Source organism: Colias philodice, chromosome 10, assembly GCF_061535455.1.
Source record: "Colias philodice isolate Cphi_HAF_F1 chromosome 10, ilColPhil1 Martin Lab GWU primary, whole genome shotgun sequence".
In the NCBI taxonomy this organism is placed as follows: Eukaryota; Metazoa; Arthropoda; class Insecta; order Lepidoptera; family Pieridae; genus Colias; species Colias philodice.
Genome location: NC_143095.1, coordinates 9254858 through 9275244, shown reverse-complemented (window position 1 = coordinate 9275244; position 20387 = coordinate 9254858). Strand labels below are relative to the sequence as shown.

Here is a 20387-nt window from a genome sequence, read left to right as displayed (position 1 = left end):
ATACTTATAAAGGAATAATATTTCATCGGAAAATATTTTTTTTTTAGAAATAATGCCGTTTTTCCTTAAAATTATAGAATATTTACAAGTATTACGAGCGTCACCATAGTAATCGAAATAACAATGAATGACACAGTCGACCATTCTTATTATCACGTTTGTTCGTATTGGAGCAAAAAGTCTCATATACTTAGGGATGTTATTCTAAAATAAACCGTAAATTCGTGCGTTAGAATACATATTCAAAAGCTTAATTTAATAGATAAGTTAGTTTTCACTAAAATCAAGCTGTCCAATAAAAGGCATAGTTTACTTGTGTGTACTGTTTAGCTTTCGGTTTGAATGTGTTGATTTTGGCGACAGCGGTTTTCATACGAATTATGACATTTTAGCACTTCTATGTGTCTTGTTATTTAGATTTCTATGGTTATAACGCATTTCATTAAAAAAACGAATCTTAAATGGCAAAATATGTTCTTTGGGAAAAGTTGTTCAGTTTTATGGGCTCATTACAAGTAGGTACATATTATGGAGATATTGTTGCATTCTGTATACGAAAATATGATAATCCAAATAAATATAAAAATACCATAACAAAAAAGTTTGCCAATAAACAATTTGAAATAATTAATAAAATAATTATCCATTTAAATTATTTTTATTTTCTTTTTTACTGACCCTACCATATCGCATAAATGGGTAAGGTCAGAAAAAAAATGTACTTTTTAAAAGTTTTAAAGTGAGCCCATGTTTGATTGTGAATACCATGCACTAACAAATATTATGGTAATATTATTATTTAATGATATATTGGTAATCACGTTTACAATAATGTTGAAACAACCAGCATATTCGGGGAGCGTTCAAGTAATACGTAACGCAATTTGGGGGGAGGGGGGGGGTCTCGTAAAACGTTACGATGCGTTACAGGGGCGGAGGGGGTCTTTCTTACAACACGTTACGTAACATTGTTTTTTTTTTAATAAAAAATTAGGGAATTAAAACTCCGAAATTGGCAACCCTTTTCATTTACGTTTTACGGGGAATCCTTTGATTGTATTATACATCATTTATTGTTGTTCTCGTTGTCAGTATTTGTTAGTGATGATGATTATTAACAAAATACGCAGGTATTGCGGATTAAAAACCTCTTTTTATATTTAGTATTATTACTGTAAGGGCAATCAAAACTATACCAAGGATAAAATCTGTAACATTTTGCGACTTTAGGGTAAAAATGGTCACTTGAGTGTTACGTAACGTAAACGTAACGTTTAGAGAGGGGGGCGGGGTATAGAAAAACGTTATGGTGCGTTACAAGGGGGGGAGGGGGTGTCAAAAATCTACAAAAATTGCGTTACGTAATACTTGAACGCTCCGACGAAAGGCTTAAACAAAAATATAAAAAAAAGACGGGTTGCACTCCGGGAGTGCCGGCAGAAGTGAAAACTTGATTATTATCGTTGAGCATGTTTGATATCCATCCGTCATACGCTTTTTCGATCAGGTCACGTGTCCTGACGCGAGTTTAAGATTATATACCCAACGCCGCTAAAGAAGTTTTCACTTCAAAAAGACGGGTTGCACTCCGGGAGTGCCGGCAGAAGTGAAAACTTGATTATTAACGTTGAGCATGTTTGATATCCATCCGTCTTACGCTTTTTCGATCAGGTCACGTGTCCTGAGTCCTGACGCGAGTTTAAGATTTTATACCCAACGCCGCTAAAGAAGTTTTCACTTCAAAAAGACGGGTTGCACTCCGGGAGTGCCAGCAGAAGTGAAAACTTGATTATTAACGCTGAGCATGTTTGATATCCATCCGTCTTACGCTTTTTCGCAGGTCACGTATCCTGATGCGAGTTTAAGATTTTATACCCAACGCCGCTAAAGAAGTTTTCACTTAAAAAAAAAAAAATAGAATCCACAAAATAAAGCTGTATATAAAATTTATTTGTCTCCTATCAACCTAGATGACGAAAAAAGTGCATAAAAAATAATAATAAAGCATTGTGGTTATACATATTTTGTAGTTTACTTTTAAAGCAATAAAGATGCCGTGTGATAATGTATAAATTATTGCAATAATACATTGCTAGTGGAAAAAAAACCTATTCAAATTTTTGTCTCTAAAAGTTTTCCAGTATGTTATTGCGATTCGATATGGGGTAGATTTTTAGTTTTCAACAGTAGACAACATTATTTAGCTAACTTTGATGTGGCAACACCTTAGTCTTACTGTCAAATGTCAGTTTTGACATATTTTTTTCATTTGTTTTTTTGGTCGCAACCGTAAACGAATAGATGTTCCTTAAGCTAGCTACTCACGATTCAATTTCAGCAACAATCTGTTGACACAATCTGCAGTGAGCCGACAGGTTGTGTCGTCAATAGTATAGTTGAGGCACAGTATTACAATATTATTTCCTATAGTAAGGAAGCGCCTTTGATGTCGCGCGATGCTGCCACCAGCGTAGGTACTTACGCTGCCACACGAAAATATGGTAGGGTTGCAACAAATGGGAAATAAAATAATTGTGATAATTAATATTATGATGAAATCATTTATTCATATGTAACTACATTCATAATACATAATTGCGATTATTAAATCTGATGTAATTATTTGTTCATTAATATATAATTACATATCGATACCTCAGTTCCAAAGTGTAACAAATTCGAAATTTAGTGAATTGGAGATAAGTGTGAGAAATTGTTCCCAAAACGATTACACACTATTTCCAAAGAGTAACAAGTCGATAACTGAATGCAGTTCAATTGTTACACCCAATATTTTTTCCTAACGTGAGATTATTTTATTTTCATACAGTAACAACCACAGTAACAACTCTATTTGTTTCATTTTGGAACTGAAAATATTTACACTTTATAGTAACAAATCGAAATGTTACTTTTCGTAACTGGCAACATTGCGATTTCTGGTTGACGTTTTCCTTTTGACACATGCATGAAGTTGTCTGTCAAATTGAAAGCTTTCCTTTCCGCTGACAAAATTAAAACCCATTAACCCACTCGTTTTCGTGTTTGTATAAATAAGAAAAATAGTTAAACATGCACAAAAAGTGTTACGAAAGTAGATCTATGCGTATTTTAAAACTGGTTAACAAAAATAACGAGGAGAATAACATTAATTCTTATCATGAAAACAAAGTAAGTAAAGAGTCTTATCAAAGTTATGCTATGTTTTCTATCAAATTGGGTTTGTAAATATTGTTAAATTATACTCAACTATTTTCTTACAGGAAGACGGCGACGACGAATTGTGCAACAGTGATTCTATTCTATCAGAGAGTAACCCCGCATAGTACTTACTTTTGAGGTAGAGTTTTTATATTCTTAAATTATTATATAACATAAAATATACGTGAATTCTAAATATTATTATCTTATTTTCAGAATACTGTCTTGGAAGAAGGAACTAGTTCACAAATAGTGCATCATAATAATCTGTTACAAGTTATATTAGCAGAAGAGTCAGAAGTTGACGAAGACTTTTCAGATGGTTCAAATGACTTATACGTTCCTGAATCCTCTGATATTTCAACAGACGAAATTCCTGACACTCCTCCTCAATCTGTTGTCAGTATTACAACATTAAGTTCTGATACAACCATTCATGCTCCAGTGAAATCTAAAAAACGGCTGCGTCAGCCTATGAATTGGCATAAAAATATTAGAAAAATAAAGCGTAATTCTGGCCAATGTTATACAACCAGCTCTGGTAAAGAAATTTCTGGTAAGAAAGTAAAAAGTAGCTGTACTGAAACATGTAGGCTTAAATGCTCATCAAAAATAAGCGACAGTGAGAGGCAACAAATTCATTTGAGTTACTGGGCTCTACAACGTGAGTTTTTAGTTAGACATATTGAACCTATCAAGCCTAAATATACAATGATAAAACCTGGAAGTAAGAGAACATACAATAATGGATATTACTTTAACATACAAAAAAATAGAGTGCAAGTTTGCAAGACGTTTTTCAAAAATACATTAGACATAAATAATAGAGTCATACATACAGCTACAAAGAAAATATCAAATACTGGGTTTCTAGAGAAAGATAAAAGAGGTGGCCATAAAAATTCTGGTAGACCAAGAATTGAAGAAGAAAGAAAAAATTTTGCTAGAAGGCATATAGAACAATTTCCCCTCATAGATTCACACTACTGTCGAGCACGAACTCAAAGAAAATATTTAAACGGGGATTTGAATTTGTCAGAAATGTACAGATTGTATCTTAAAATCGCATAGAAGAAAATATTCAACCTATTAAAAAACATCTGTATGAAACCATTTTTAAGAGCCAGCGCGCACGAGCAACTTTGTCTCCGCAACTATTTTGTCTCTCCCATCAATTTTTATGAGGAGTTGCGTTGCTACGTGCGCGCTCTTTCATACTAGCCCATGGGTGGGAGAGACAAAATAGTTGCGGAGACAAAAAAGTTGCTGTAAGTAAAGATACATATATGTAGCTCAACGACTTAGCAAGCTGAAGTGGCAGTGGGCCGGTCATATGTGCCGCAGAACGGACAACCGCTGGGGCACACATGTCTTAGAGTGGAGACCGCGACTCGGCAAACGTAGCATAGGACGCCCATAGCATAGCATGCTACAAGGTGGAGTGACGACGTCCGCAAGGTTGCTGGCCATAACTGGCGGCAAAGAGCCAACGACCGGGCTCAGTGGCGTGCATTAGGAGAGGCCTACGTCCAGCAGTGGACATCAAAAGCCTGATGATGATGATGATGATGATGAAAGATACATAAATTATTTTATTGTCATAAGCAATTATTTTAGAATTAAGAGTTTTCAAACTTTGTATTCTTTGTTGTTGTAAATCTTATATATAAAAATGAATCGCAAAATGTGTTGGTAAGCGCATAACTCGAGAACGGCTGAACCGATTTCGATAATTCTTTTTTAATTATATTCCTTGAAGTACGAGGAAGGTTCTTCTGTAGAGAAAACGTAAATATGTACCACGGGCGAAGCCGGGGCGGACCGCTAGTTCAAAATAAAAATAAAATCGCTGTGAAATCTCCTCCATTTTTTGAAGTCGGTTAAAAACAAAGCACTCAATGACGACAATACAATAAACAGCACAACCAACATCCAAGTAGGAGCAGGAGCGAAGCAGAATGAGTTTAAATAAAGATGTTAGACACTAATGTTTTCGAAGAGAGATATTTGAATTTAAGAACGCAATATATTATTGCACGCCTCATAAGCGAAGCGTTGAGGTGGGTACTACTGTCACTTCGCGCAAAACATCTGATTTTTCAAACTTAAAATGTCTTTATGTATCATACATTGCACTTGTAAGATAATACATACACACACATATTAAGAAAAAACACTATTTTTAACGTTCATGATATTTTTGATGTCATTTTTGTTATTTAAACTAGTTAAAAAACAGTTTAAAAAAGTTCTGTCTTGGACGTCCGTGTGTCTGTATGTGCGGAGGATTTTCTTGTTAACACGATAGCGACCGAAATACTTTACTAATCGAGTCTTTTTTTTTCTCTTACGCTTGAGTATGCTCAGGAATAGAACCCTTTCATTTTTCAGGGTCTGATTCGATGTGGTTTAATTGTTATTAAATAAACAAAAATAATAATTAATAAATAATTATTAAAAAAAAATTATGAGGCGTGCACTTTTGGATTTTCCAAATTAATATTTTTGTTTACTTCAGTTCAGCCATTTGCCGTATATTTTAATACGGTAATTAAAATAGCTGCCGTATAAATCGTATTTTTAATGCGTATAAATACTTAAATGTGTGTTTTCTTAATAAAAAAAGGTTTCTTTTAATAGAAAGGGTTTTAGGTTAAAGCAAGAATTTTTTTAAAGATTTAGCGCCCTATAAGACTGAAAATACACAAACTAGTGCTTTTTTGCTGTTGGTATACTGCCTTTTCGAAAATTGAGTTGGCAACACTGAACATTATCGTCCGATAGCCGCTGGCATATCGGCTATCGGCGTCCGATATCGGATCGGATAATGTGAAAACGCTCTTACGCAGTTTTTGTAAAAAACCCTTCATTAAAATTTCAATAATTAAGATCATCCAAAAATAGTGTCCACGTAAATATTTAGCAGTGCAATATATCGATACCTCAGTTCCAAAGTGTAACAATTCAGAAACAGGTATTCATGAGATAATTACAAAACTTAATGACTATTGATACTTTTATTAATTTATTCTTTTATAGTTATTTCGATATTCTAAAATATATTATTTTTATGAAAGGTCTAGATAGGAACACTATTAGGTGAAGAAGAGAAAGAAAATTATTTAGAGTTTCACCAAGTTTTCACAGTTTTTCTTTAATTGTTACTGTTTGGAACTAAATTTTATTTCATTCTAGAGAAAGTTATTCCAAGTTATCCACTTTTGTATATAAATATTTAATAATCTTTATAGTAAATTTGAAATAAAACAATCATAATTGAAATCAAAATGTTGTTTTAATTACTTAATAATTAAAAGAAATAGATTTTTTTAATCTGAGTCATCTTCCTGAGTTCTTTCTTTCTTTCAGATACTGTAGGTAGATTTTCATAAAAGTTCCAATGAGCTTGTGGAATTGCTTCTGATTTGCATAAATCTAATAAGTCCTTTTTCTTCAATTTTGAAATACCTGGTGGATTGTTGTATGCTGGTTTTAACTCTGTAATTGTTGCTTGTTGCCTTCTCATCCTTCTATCAACATCAATTACTTTGAATTCATCATCAAAGAAAGACATTTTGTAAAATATCTTGTTAGGTTCATTTTTTTTTAGTTGAACAATGTGTACATTACTCCATTTAACAGCTTCTCCTTGGCTGTTTTTTGTGAAATTATCTGTGTTTTTGACAAGAGATTTAATGTTTAAAAAATCACGAAACTCGTTGGTTATGTAGGGTTTACCATTCTTTTTGGCTAGATTGATTATTGGGGTTAGCTGTGTTGGAACATACAAGGGCCCACCCTTTAAGGATCCTTTTTTCTCGCGTTCTATCAGGGCATGCATAGCATTCCCCTCATTTTGTGTATGTCCTACCACAAAAAACTTGTGGGTTTTTGACTCAATTTGTGTGTTCTTGACAACATAAGAATAAAGCGCCCACATAAACTTATTCTTATTTTGCCCTGGGCAATTGTCGGAGTAGAATATGACATCCTTGGCAGTAACATGATCCCTTACTTTCGACTGCCAGAAAAATTTGCCACTTCCTAAGCTGCCGGACCAAATGTCTTATTATACTAGACAACTTTATTTTTATAATTTTACAATGGTGGAAGGGTCTTCGCTTCTTTCGCTATGCCAGAAAAATTTGCCACTTCCTAAGCTGCCGGACCAAATGTCTTATTATACTAGACAACTTTATTTTTATAATTTTACAATGGTGGAAGGGTCTTCGCTTCTTTCGCTATCAAAAAACAGAGTATTCTCCTATTATTGCACCGAAAATGAATATAATAAGGACTCGAATTTAGTTGCCTCTTCAGTATTCCACCGCCTGTCTAATACTGATATGACTGATATAAAACATGTACGACTGGTGGCGGATGGCTGCGGAGGCCAAAATAAAAATTGTATTTTGATTGGAGCTTGCTCAAAGTGGCTTCTTTTAAACTACTCCATCAAGAGTATTGAACTGGTATTTCCAGTGACCGGGCATTCATTTATGCCGGCAGATAGACAGTTTGGTATCCTCGAAAAAAAAATGAAAAAACATGAAATATTCCTTCGGGGTGAAGGAATGAAATAACAAATATTATAGATGAAACTTCGACATTAGTGAAGTTAGGTGTAGACTGTCCAATCAATGACTGGAGACAATCTGTAAAAGATATCGTTAAACCAACAGCAATTTGGCCAGTGGCATTTAAACAGTGCAAACGATTTATTTTGCAGCGGTCTAAAAAATTGGACAATGTTCTGATTCGTGGAGAACTTTTTTACAAAAATGATTTGAGTCATATTCAAAAAAGTTGTACCTTGTCTCTTATTATGCTGTCCGTAAGGAACAAACCCGCCATAAACCTGTTTTTTTTTCACTTTTGATATTTTTCAATTTCATATAGCTTACTTATTGTTATTGTTTATATAATTAATAATCAATAGCATTTGTTCCTAACAAATAATAAGAGAAATCATCATTTTATTTTGTCATTACCCAATCCATTCCATATATATTTTTAGTGTCCTCCTGTACACACAATTTATTAAACAGCAATTTTGGATTGATTCTCGTATTTATATTCACATTGTAAAGAGGGCACATAAATAATTAGAGTATACAGTATGTTTCAGTGAATAGCATTATAATTACAATTAAATTATAGTAATAAAAATGATTAAAAACATTTTGTCATTAAAAGTGTACACCATTTACTGACATTTATTACTGAGGCGGTTTCTCCTAGCAGCAATTAGTAGATCAATGGCAGATTTTGTAAATATCAGATGGAAACACCGATCCATTTCATAGACAACCTAGAAGTTGGCTGTCATTTTGTTTTCTTGTTACAAATGTTGTTCCAAGTTCCAAGACTGTGCGGAGTAAAAAATATAATACCATTTCGTAACGCAGTTTGAAGGACTAAATGTGAGTATAAAAAACTGATTATCAGTGTTTAGCTCTAAGAAACTAGACATTTTAAGGCAGTAAACTGTGAAAATGAATAACCTTAATACGCGAGACATTTTTACAATTTTTAGGTTGTGTTACACCAATTTACTGACGACCATTTCATGACTTTAGTGACGTCAAGCTCTAAGGCTGCATTTTCACTGGTGTGGAAGTTATCAATTCAAGAAGAGTATGGGATAATGTAGGCATTTTGCTATATTTATATAACAATAGTTTATATTAAATTCTAAACACGTGTGCCAACTTTCATATGAATGAGTATATTTATGTGTTTGTGCAAATATTGTTCAGAAACTTGAAACTAAATTGAAACAATTTTTTTTATGGATTTAGTTAGGGAACAGTGCATTAAAATCGGTTCAAAAGTTTCAGATAATATGAACTATTAAACCAAAAAACTACGTAATAATAAGGAAATTGTTAAATATCTTCCTGAACCTTTGAGAAATGGCGATAATTATATATTTGCCAATGATATTGATATAAGAGAAGCGTAATGTCCAACACACTAGTAAAATAACACGTGTTGTAATTGTTTATTTTTTTTTCATTTTTAATTATTAATAAAGTAAATAAATTAAATTTTTTATGTGCTTAATTACCTCTTCCTTATTATTTTAGAAGGTCGAATCGAAAGTTTTTCAAATTTTCTTTACCAGAGGTTTTATATTTTTGTTTTATTATATTATTATACTTGAACATGAATGCCAAAAGTCAGTGCAAAATAGGTTAGACTAGAGTTAAATAGGCTATTCATTTATTGATGGTCCAGAAATGTCACTGTTGAGTATGCATCTTTACATTTACCATTTCATGACATTTCGTGACAATACCATTTACTAACGATTTCTTGACGTACAACTTTTTTGAATATGACTCATTTGGCAACTCCAGCAAATGTTTGCCGGAAAAAAAAATATATGAATATGATCAATCCAAGACTTATGGCTGTTAATGTTGCAATCAACAAAAACAAATTGATTGATATTAATAAATTACTCGGAAAGCATTTTGGGGCTAACTGGCGTGAATTACCTACTTTGTCATTTTATAAAGAGTTGTTACTTGTACAAGAACAATTAACAACAACATACATTCCAGAAGAAAATTATTGCGAAGAGAGACTCGATGAAGCAAATGATTTACGAATTTAGAATAGTTAAGTATAATAAATAATTAGATAATAGAAGATACAATAAAAAAATATTGTATCTTCTATTACAGTTTGATACAATAAAAAAATATTGTATCTTCTATTGAGTTTTTTATAAATTAACTTTTTTAACCATATTGTTTCTATTAAAGTAAAACATTACTTACCTTTACGTAGTTTTTTAATTCAATACATAGTGCTGTCGGCAAGTCTGTACAGACTTCCGGAATAATGTTGCTTATTACTTGTTTGGACATTTTAAAAGTATATTGGAGACCCATATTCGCCAAGAGCAGCGAGCACACTGCGGAAAACTGCGTTCGAGGACAGTGATCGTTGTAGGTTCGTTGTACGTCCACACTTGACACCGTGAACTTGAAAAAAAACTGCATTACGCCGAAAAGGAAATTATCTATTGGATCAGTCGTATGTAAGCCAAAAAAATCTAAAAATAATTAGCACAGATACAGATATCGATGAACAATATTCCCTGCATAATTCTTCAGAAGACGAGTGTTTTATTTTTGATAGCGAAACAGAACAGATTGATGAAGACGATGGCATGGAGTTACAAAATATCGTTTTCAGTGATGATGTTAGGATGACACAAAAACAAGAAAATATTAAAAAAGACGGGTTGCACTCCGGGAGTGCCGGCAGAAGTGAAAACGTGCGTAGTAGAGGGATAGCTGTCTACTTTCCATCCGTCTTACGCTTTTTCGATCAGGTCACGTGTTCTGACGCGAGTTTAAGATTTTAGGGTAATTGCGCTGGTTTGCCGTCCAGTTTCGGTTTTCGTCCATTTGACTGACCTGCGACAATCACGTGCGTAAAACTTGAATACAAACCTACCTTCCCGCGCAAGTTTGCACTTTTTACGGTCCTTAATGTGTAAGCAACAGTTCTATCAACATCAAAATTTGATTTGACAAGAAGAGAGTTCAAAAAATTAACGTAAAAGTGGCCGCTTCCCATCCGTGCCCTGCAGATGTCATCGCGCGAGAGAAAAATTTGCCGGCGAGAAAAGTTCATGGTAAGTTAAATCACTGTTTTAGCTAGTTAACGTAATGTTTTTGGTACGTATGTTTAGTTATAAGCCTATTAAACGCAATTAGAAGTGTTTATCATACTTTTTTTATAATACTCTTCGAAAAATTAAGTGGACGGATACTAGGTTACCAAATTCTCAAAATATTTGGTTTTCGTCCAAGTGGACGAAAACTCAAACAGCTACGTGAATATTTGTTAGGTTCTTTTTACTGTATCGGACCTTTAAAATACTGAATAGTTTCTCCCGAAGTGATCTTTATTGCTATTAGTTTAGATTTTTTGGTTTCCGTCCACTGCTTTGTCAGTGCTGCCAAAATAAAAAAATATTTAAAGAAGTGGACGAAAACTAAATTTAGCTTTAAACGTTTTAGTTTTCGTCCATGAATGAGTATTGGAGTGGACAAAAATTAAAAATGGCTATTCTTTTGCAGTACTTTTCGTCTTTTTTACGTATTGAAAAGTTTTCTATTCAGTATCTTCCTTATAAATAATTGGTGAGGGCCAGAGTGTTGTAGGTACCTAATATTGTCATTCATTCAGTCATGTATCATTCTCCTTATGTGAAGTAGAGTCAATTATTTGTGGCATAAATGGGGGTAGGTCAGACATAATACACTGTATTTTTCTTGATTATCATTCACTTGAGTATCATCTTTTATTCTAGGTCTGTTTTGCCAATGCAATATTTTTTTATTCTACTTACTCAACGTATCCTAAGAAAGATCTTATTGTTTTTAGATGGCCTTGAAGGAGTCTAAGAAAGCTAGAAAAAAAAACGCTACGTACACTGAAGAATCTTTAATAAAGGCATCAGTAAGACAATAATGCATAGTTCAGTAAGGTATAGTATAGTTTATTTTAGTAGCTAAAACGTATTATTATTGCTGTGTTTAATATAGTACCGTGAAACCTGCTTACTTTGCCACTTTTTCATGTGTTAAAAAGTTTGATTCGCTTTAAAAAAATATAATTGTATGAAAACGTAATGAGTAACCTGCACCTAGACGTAGTAAATTTCATGAAAATTTACATTATTACTAAATATCTATTTCATTTTTGTAAATTATAATATTTTAAGCATAAAAACAATTATGGCAAAGTTAGCTGTCACTTCTGGTAAATTTGCCATATGAAAGAAAAAATGAAATTTTTGGAGTTTATGAGGTTAAAAAGTAATATATTTGCACTCTTCCTATATCCCGTAAAATAAAGTAAAAACTTTATATTATTTAGCACTGGTAATTTAACTCTCTAAGAAGGTGGCAAATTCACCAACCTTTCCAAAATATTTCCTATATAAGAAGAAGTTAGGGTTAGGGTTGTCAAATAAAAATGTTTTCGTAGTAGGAACAATTTAGTAAAAGTAAAAAAAAACATAATCAATTACTTCTAGTTAGTTTCTTAACTTTGAATTGTTTTACATAATAAAACAAAAAAAAATAGTATTCATTAAACTAACTAACTTTTTTTTTAATATCACACATTACACGACATTCCTAAAAGATTTAAACAATGACAAATTCTTATTTATATGATCTTGATTGAATATAAAAATTGTTGTTATTTTAAACTTGATAAAATATTCATCAGAAATTTTGTGGCAGCCCTAACCTCCAACAAAACATGGCAAAGTCACCATCACAGACGTTGTGATTGGGGTTGTTGAATTTACCAATACCAATTGCGAAGTAAAGGTAGCTTGTAGCACAGTAAATCAGCTTTTATTTAGCTAAAGAACATTATGTTAACATAATATCAAAACAATACTTACGTAGGCAATGCTTTTCCCGTTTGTTTTTGTAAAAGTTCCGGAGCACTAAGTTTCATACCGCCAAAATTCGAAAAAAGTAACCGCCGAAAATTACATCTCAAAAACAAGCTGGGCTGCCACATCTCATTCGGTTTTGCCATTTAACTCATAAATTTTACTATAAAGGCATGCATACATGACAAAAAACTGATATTAAGATGTGACTACACTTTTTCCCTCAGAAGTTGGCTATGGCAAAGTCTGCAACCGTTGGCAAAGCTAGCAGGTTTTACCGGTACGTTTCATTTGATAAACAAAGTATTAGAATGAATATTTCTGTTTTTTGATGTAATTTCTCAGTCCTATAATTATTACTTTATTCATTTACATTGTAAGTAACGCATTCCTTTCTTTATTACGAATGATTAATCAGTCATCACCACAGTCATCACTAACGCATATAAAGACTGCCAAGTGCTACATAGATCTCAGTGTTGACTAGTTATATTGTTTATTATTAGTAAAACTAAACCTGTAAGGTAGTGAGAAATTGTTATGTTGATTAAATAAAAGTATATATTTACCTGTAATTGGTTTTTAACTTAATAGTTGACCTACCCTCCTTTTTCTACACGGTGGTCGAAAACTAGCTTACACTAGGACGAAAACCAGTTTTTTTGGACGAAAACTAGCATTTACCCTACTTTTGCAGAAAATAATTTAAATATAATTTGGAAAATCCAAAAGTGCACGCCTCATAATTTTTTTTTATTAAATATTTATTAATTATGATTTTTGTTTATTTAATAACAATTAAACCACATCGAATCAGACCCTGAAAAATGAAAGGGTTCTATTCCTGAGCATACTCAAGCGTAAGAGAAAAAAAAAGACTCGATTAGTAAAGTATTTCGGTCGCTATCGTGTTAACAAGAAAAAGGATCCGCACATACAGACACACGGACGTCCAAGACAGAACTTTTTTAAACTGTTTTTTAACTAGTTTAAATAACAAAAATGACATCAAAAATATCATGAACGTTAAAAATAGTGTTTTTTCTTAATATGTGTGTGTATGTATTATCTTACAAGTGCAATGTATGATACATAAAGACATTTTAAGTTTGAAAAATCAGATGTTTTGCGCGAAGTGACAGTAGTACCCACCTCAACGCTTCGCTTATGAGGCGTGCAAAAAAGATACACGTCAAAATGATTTATTTTCACTTAATATTATCTTAAAGAAGACTATATAAGGACTAAATAAAAATATTATATGTTTAAGGAAGGGTGCTCCAAAATATTTATTTCGCATCACAAAGTTGGCAACTCCCATAACTGGACGAAAACCAGCGCAATGACCCTATACCCATTACAGAAAAAGTGCCAACGCCGCTAAAGAAGTTTTCACTTCAATAAAACATCAAAATATATGAGTAAAGGTAATGATTTGAATATAGAGTAATGTTAAGGATATAACTTATGATGACGATAATAATATGGAATTACAAATAAATGACAGTGTACGCCTGGTAAGGTACTTCGAAAGGAGCTCCTGGAAATATTTTATTGGTTTCGTAGAAAACATAAATATTGCAGGTCAAGAAACTTACTTTACAGTACTATTTTTAAAAACACAAAAAAAGGCACGGCTCCGTTTTGTTGTTACAAAAAAAATAAACCGAGACATCGTCACGTCAGAATCAATAGTAAAAAAAATTGTATTGACACAAAATATTGAAAAACCCAAAGGGCGTATTCAGAAAGAAAGCTTGAAACTTATAAGCGCTTATCGGCGCTTGTCATGTTCATATATTTTCCTGTCAGTGCTGTCAACCCGCGCAGGAAAATATATGAACATGACAAGCGCCGATAAGCGCTTATAAGTTTCAAGCTTTCTCTCTGAATACTCCCAAAGAGTATTTAATTAGCGAAGACGATTACGTTTTTTTTTGATGTTTGAATAGATTTCGGTATTTGAAAGTACTTGTAATAATCAGGGGCGTGCACAAAGTTTTTGGACAGGGTAGGCAGAAATATTGCAATGATAATAAGTCATAAAAACTAATATTTCATATTGCAGTACTGATATTTGATTGGAGATATATAGTATTTCCGCAAAATAATGGAAAACATATCACGAACATAGGTCATAATATTATCTATAAAATAATTGTCAAAGTAGGTATGATATCCTAACTAGTATTCTATAATATTATGTAATTAATGATTAACTTTACCTTTGTGTATTACAAATTCCGGTATAGATCCATTTATAGATCGGCCTTTTTCCTATCACTCTCTGTTTGATAAAAGTTTATTCTTAAAACAAAAATAAGAATTTTTCGTTAAATTAGGTATGCCTTATTATCTTACAAAATACACTGATGATATACATAATCTATTTAGTTACTCTCAAAACACTTCACTTGCAAATTGTCGTAGTAAACATTATTAATTTTCTCAAAAAACAAATTTAACCTCAAAGTAAACGTTTGTTTATTGTTATTACTAATTATTTCCAAAACAAAACAAAAGAATAATGATACTATTTGCAGATGGTCTTTACCGCTACAAAATTGTATACATTATCCTGAGACATTATCACACTTCTTAAATTGGTCGCATATTCAACTTCAGTTTCGACTTTCGATGTAGTTCCGAATTCGGTTCGTACCTAATTCGTATATCTTCGTAAAAAGACACTGCCTACCTTGTGTGTTTGTGTGCATGGTTTTATTACATCAGTGTGCCGTGTTTATAGGCACGCACACATATAAAATTTGCGTAGACACGCAGAGCACACATATAAAAACTTAGACACGGATAGTTTGTGTCTTTGCCGTCCCGTGACGTACTGGTTCCTGTGGCGGCGCTAGTGCAGCGCATGAATAGTGACTTGAGCCGAGCCGGTGTTAAAGAAATTAGATAATAATGCTACCAAAATACCGATAGATGGATCTAAAATATATTTGAAATATATTTTTATTTCATAACTACATTGCGCAATTAATAAAATTTAATGACGCTGTGAATTTCATTTATGCATATAAAATATTGATCAGAGTTTGGTAAATGGTAGGGTAGGCAGTGTCTTTATGTCTTTATGGAATGCACGCCACTGGTAATAATTGTTGATTTATAAACACATATGTTAATATTTTTGTTTTGTTTCTTTTATGAATAGTACCTTCTTTAATTGACAACATTTCATTTTTTATAAGGCCATGAAAGAAAAAAACCGTTTCTTTATTTTGCTCTTGCGATTACAGAAAAAAATTATTTCAATTTTTTATCACATATTTTAAGGGAAATTAAATAAAAACGATAAATGTGATGATGACGTCATACATACGTAGGAATAAAAATGCGCCTTCGTATGTATGAATTTATAAAAAGTTAAAAAGAAACCATCACTGACATTTACAGGTTAAATTTCAAATCAATTTCATTTTTGCATTGAGATAATATTACTACGTATGGGGGTTTTTGAAGTGAAAACTTCTTTAGCGGCGTTGGGTATAAAATCTTAAACTCGCGTCAGGACACGTGGCCTGATCGAAAAAGCGTAAGAGGGATTTTTTTTTTAGCCCTTATATTCCATGCGTAAGACGGATACCATTCCAAAATATCAAACATGCTGAACGTTAATAATCAAGTTTTCACTTCTGCCGGCACTCCCGGAGTGCAACCCGTTTGTATACACGTGCTTTGTGTCTAGAGTGTTTATATTTTCATATTTAGTTTAATTTTGATTTTTACTATATTTAGTCTATCAAACCTGATATTTGTGTGTTGGTGACGGTTTGTGCGAGGTTTGTTTTAATTTCTAGTAGATATTATTTAAGTCATGGAGGTATCACCTCCTGATCCACCTGATCCCCCTCCCCCTCCTGAGACTATGAGCGATAATGTGCCCCGTCCAAGGCCAAAACGTCATCTTGACCAGGATGTTGGTGATGATATTAGAAGCAAAACAAAGAAATCTTCGCTAATCGATTGTCCTAACTCTATTTCCATAGATACCGTTTATAAGCATCCGCTTCTAGAAGGCCCTATTCGACAGTATTCTGTAACTGACTCGGGACTATACATTGTTCATTGCAGTATGATAGAAAATGACCCCCGCACAATGGCACCTCGATCCGTGCCATCAAAATCGGTCAACTACTTGTTAGAAATGGCATCAAAAATATTTGCAGAGATGGCATTAAGAAAATCGGCCGCAATAGGGTGGCTATCGAATTCTTAAGTGGTGAAGATGCCAATGTATTTATTGGTCATCCAATATTGGCACAGCATAACCTTAGCGCAATTATACAATTATTCACGAATGGGCATTGTGAGAGGAGTGCCCACTGACGTTTTTATGCAGGAATTTGCTGCCAACTTGGAAATCTCTGCGGGCTTTGGCATTCTTAGCTTGGGAACTATTAGAAGAAATAGAATACCAGATTGTAAGTTGTCAGCAGAAAAAGTAATAATGAAAAAGGAAAGAGGCTATTCAGAAAAGTACGTAGCTGACATCAACGGGATTGATGTCTCAACTGTCGCATGGAAGGACAACAAAATCGTAAACTTGGCTTCCACATTCGTTCCACATTCGCTCGACAAAAGCCTGAAACTGAAGTTCGTAGATGGGATAAACAAAATTCAAGGCACGTGTATATAAAACGTCCCAATGTGGTAGGAGAGTACAATCGCCATATGGGTGGCGTCGACCTCCTTGACAGCCCCATAGGGTATCTATAAGATTCGTTTGCGAAGTAAAAGATGGCCAATGCGTCTGTTTTATCATCACCTGGATCTTACGATGGTAAATTCGTGGCTTCTGTACAAAAGGGTTACTAAGGTCAAAAACCACCCCATCAAGCCATTATCGTCGGCAGACTTTCGCTTGGAAGTTGGTGTGACACTTTGTAAAATGGGTGTTAAACCTAGTGTATCTACTCGTCGGTCTTTGGAGACTGAGATTCAAGCAAAAAAAAAAGGCCCGGCTCAGCATGTGCCACCAATTTTGATTATTTTAAATTCGTAAAATAAATAATTCATATCTTAAAATGGATTTTACTTGATCTGTTTCCATCCAAGTGAACAATATCCGTGTATGTATGTGTTATTGTGTGTTATATCTTCCAGTGCGTTAGGGCGTATTCAGAAAGAAAGCTTGAAACTTATAAGCGCTTATAAGCGCTTATCGGCGCTGGTAACCCGCGCAGGAAAGTATATGAACATGCGCCGATAAGCGCTGATCGGCGCCATCAAGTTTCTTGAAACTTGTTGGAACTTGTCGGCGCCGATCAGCGCTTATCTGCATTTTTTAACGCGTAATTTTTAATCTTTTGCCTTTAGATAGATCCATCGGACATAATTTTTTTATTGCAAGACGTTTTTTTCGTTGTTAAATAGGTGCCAGACGCAATTTTTTATTTCGCTTTTATAAAAAATTCAAATTATTTTAGTAAGTATGTCTGTAATTTATATATTATGTTCTTCAAACATAATATAATCTAAAATTAATTAGCCAGACGCTAATTCGATTGTTAAGTATTAAATAATGTGTATAAATAAATAAAAGTAATGAAGCATGCAGCTCATCAGCTAGTGTATTTTAATTATGCGACAGGAAATAATTGCAAGAATACAATATTATTTACACTTGTTCTTATAAATAAAAGTTAAAATGAAAAAAAAAAACATGAAAGTGAAAAATAAATTAAAGTTACGGTTCATTCAGACTGAAGAGTTTTTGAAATTGGAAGCTTGAGACAACTAAAAAATTAGTTTCAATATTGATGTACACACATACACACACACAACACACACACTCGCATGTTTAAGTTTGTATTGAATTTAACTAAAAAGTAGTTAGCATGAATTTATATACCTAGGTATACTAGCGGTCCGCCTCGACTTCGCCCGTGGTACCTACATGTTTAAACTATCCTATCTCTCAAGTTGGATCGAACTGCACATGGTATGCGAATTTTATTATAATCGGTTAAGTGGTTTAGGAGTCCATTGAGGACAAACATTGTGACACAAGATTTATACATACATAATTGCTATCATCATCATCACTACACATAGTATAAAACAAAGTCGCTTTCTCTGTCCCTATGTCCCTTTGTACGCTTAAATCTTTAAAACTACGCAACGGATTTTGATGCGGTTTTTTTTAACAGATAGAGTTATTCAAGAGGAAGGTTTATATGTATAATAACATCCATTAAATAGTGGAGAAGTACTGTTATTTTTGAGGTTTCTAATGTGATGTCGTAAATAACTACATTTTTTCCGCTTACATTGCAGACGCAGGCTGAAACGCAGGCCCTACGAGTTTTATCAAAATAATGTACTAAGTATTGTACACATTGAAAAGATCTACAGAAAAGTCCGTGATGGTATAATATGTCTATCTCTTATGGATAACCCACAATAACTTTTTTTTGTCATTTACTTTTTACGACAAATAATAGCTAATTTTCGAACTTCGAAGCGATTTTAACCAATACAGCATTAATCCTTAATCAATAAAATACCTTGAATACATTGTTCATTTAATATAGATCTATATGGCCCTTTACACCGTATGATTTAAGTGAATATTTTCGAAGATATTACAGATTTATGGATATGGAGGAGTATGGATATATATGGAGTTTCTTGCCGGTTCTTCTCCGTAGATACTGCTTTCGGAATCGGTGGTAAATTTTAAAATATGTAATGACGTTTCGAAAGTGTTATAAAAGTTCTATAAGAAGTCTAATTGAATAAATAAATGTTTGAGTTTGAGTTTGAAAAATTGCGGGACGTAACGTGGCGGTACCGGCCGGTCGCCCGGCTATATATTTTACTAGCTGCTCCGCGCGGTTTCACCCCCGTGGATCCACTCCTGTTGCCCGTAGCGTGATGAAATATGGCCTATAACCTTCCTCGATAAATGGGCTATCTAACACCGAAAGAAATTTTCAAATCGGACCAGTAGTTCCCGAGATTAGTGCGTTCAAACAAACAAACAAACAAACTCTTCAGCTTTATAATATTAGTATGTATAGATACCTGTGCGAAGCCGGAGCGGGCCGCTATGTTTTTTTAAACAACGTTCACAGTTTTCTGTAGTGTATATTTTAGTATCAGCATTGCGAACCCGTGCGAAGCCAGGGCGGGTCGCTAGTTAAGGCCGTGTACGCGGTCCGTGCGCTGTTTGGCTCAAATATGTGATTTTTCAAACCAGATTGTCCATCAACCACTTATCTTACAAACATATGAATTACTAATAATTTTAGGAAATTTTATTGTCTATGTAGTTAGTTAAGAGTTTTTTTCAATTAATACAGTATTTCTGAATACCATCAAGATAACTGAGCCGATGATTACTTGATTTCACTTTTAGTGTCAATTTCGAAGCTAAAAATATCTGAAATTGCTGACAGATCTAACACACAATTATTTTTAACTAACTGCAAAATTCCTTATTAAAATAGTTAGTTAAAAGATTTTTTTATTTTGGACTCCTAACTTACGAAATTAAAATCCGAACAATGTGAATTTTTTTAGAAATTATAGTCGACAAAATGATTATTTTCACCAAGATATTTGACTTTATTGAATATAATTTATACATATTGCAATAAAAGAATGTCTTACTTATAAGATTAAATTTAAAAAATCAACTAAGGTACCCCTATTATTTTTCTAAAAATTTTTTTAAAGTACTATAAAACACTGCGCGCGACCCGATTAAAATCAGTCGGCAGCGAGC

At 33.3% G+C, this 20387-nt stretch overlaps 1 long non-coding RNA gene across 1 annotated transcript in view; it reads left to right on the top strand.

Moving 5' to 3' along the window:
* Positions 1–3008: 3008 nt before the first annotated feature.
* Positions 3009–20387, top strand: part of LOC149485381 (uncharacterized) — a 33972-nt gene continuing 16593 nt past the window's right edge. Inside the window, exons 1-2 of the long non-coding RNA XR_016316147.1 lie at positions 3009–3171; positions 3264–3340. This is a non-coding gene — a long non-coding RNA (uncharacterized LOC149485381). The remainder of the gene's footprint in view (positions 3172–3263; positions 3341–20387) is intronic.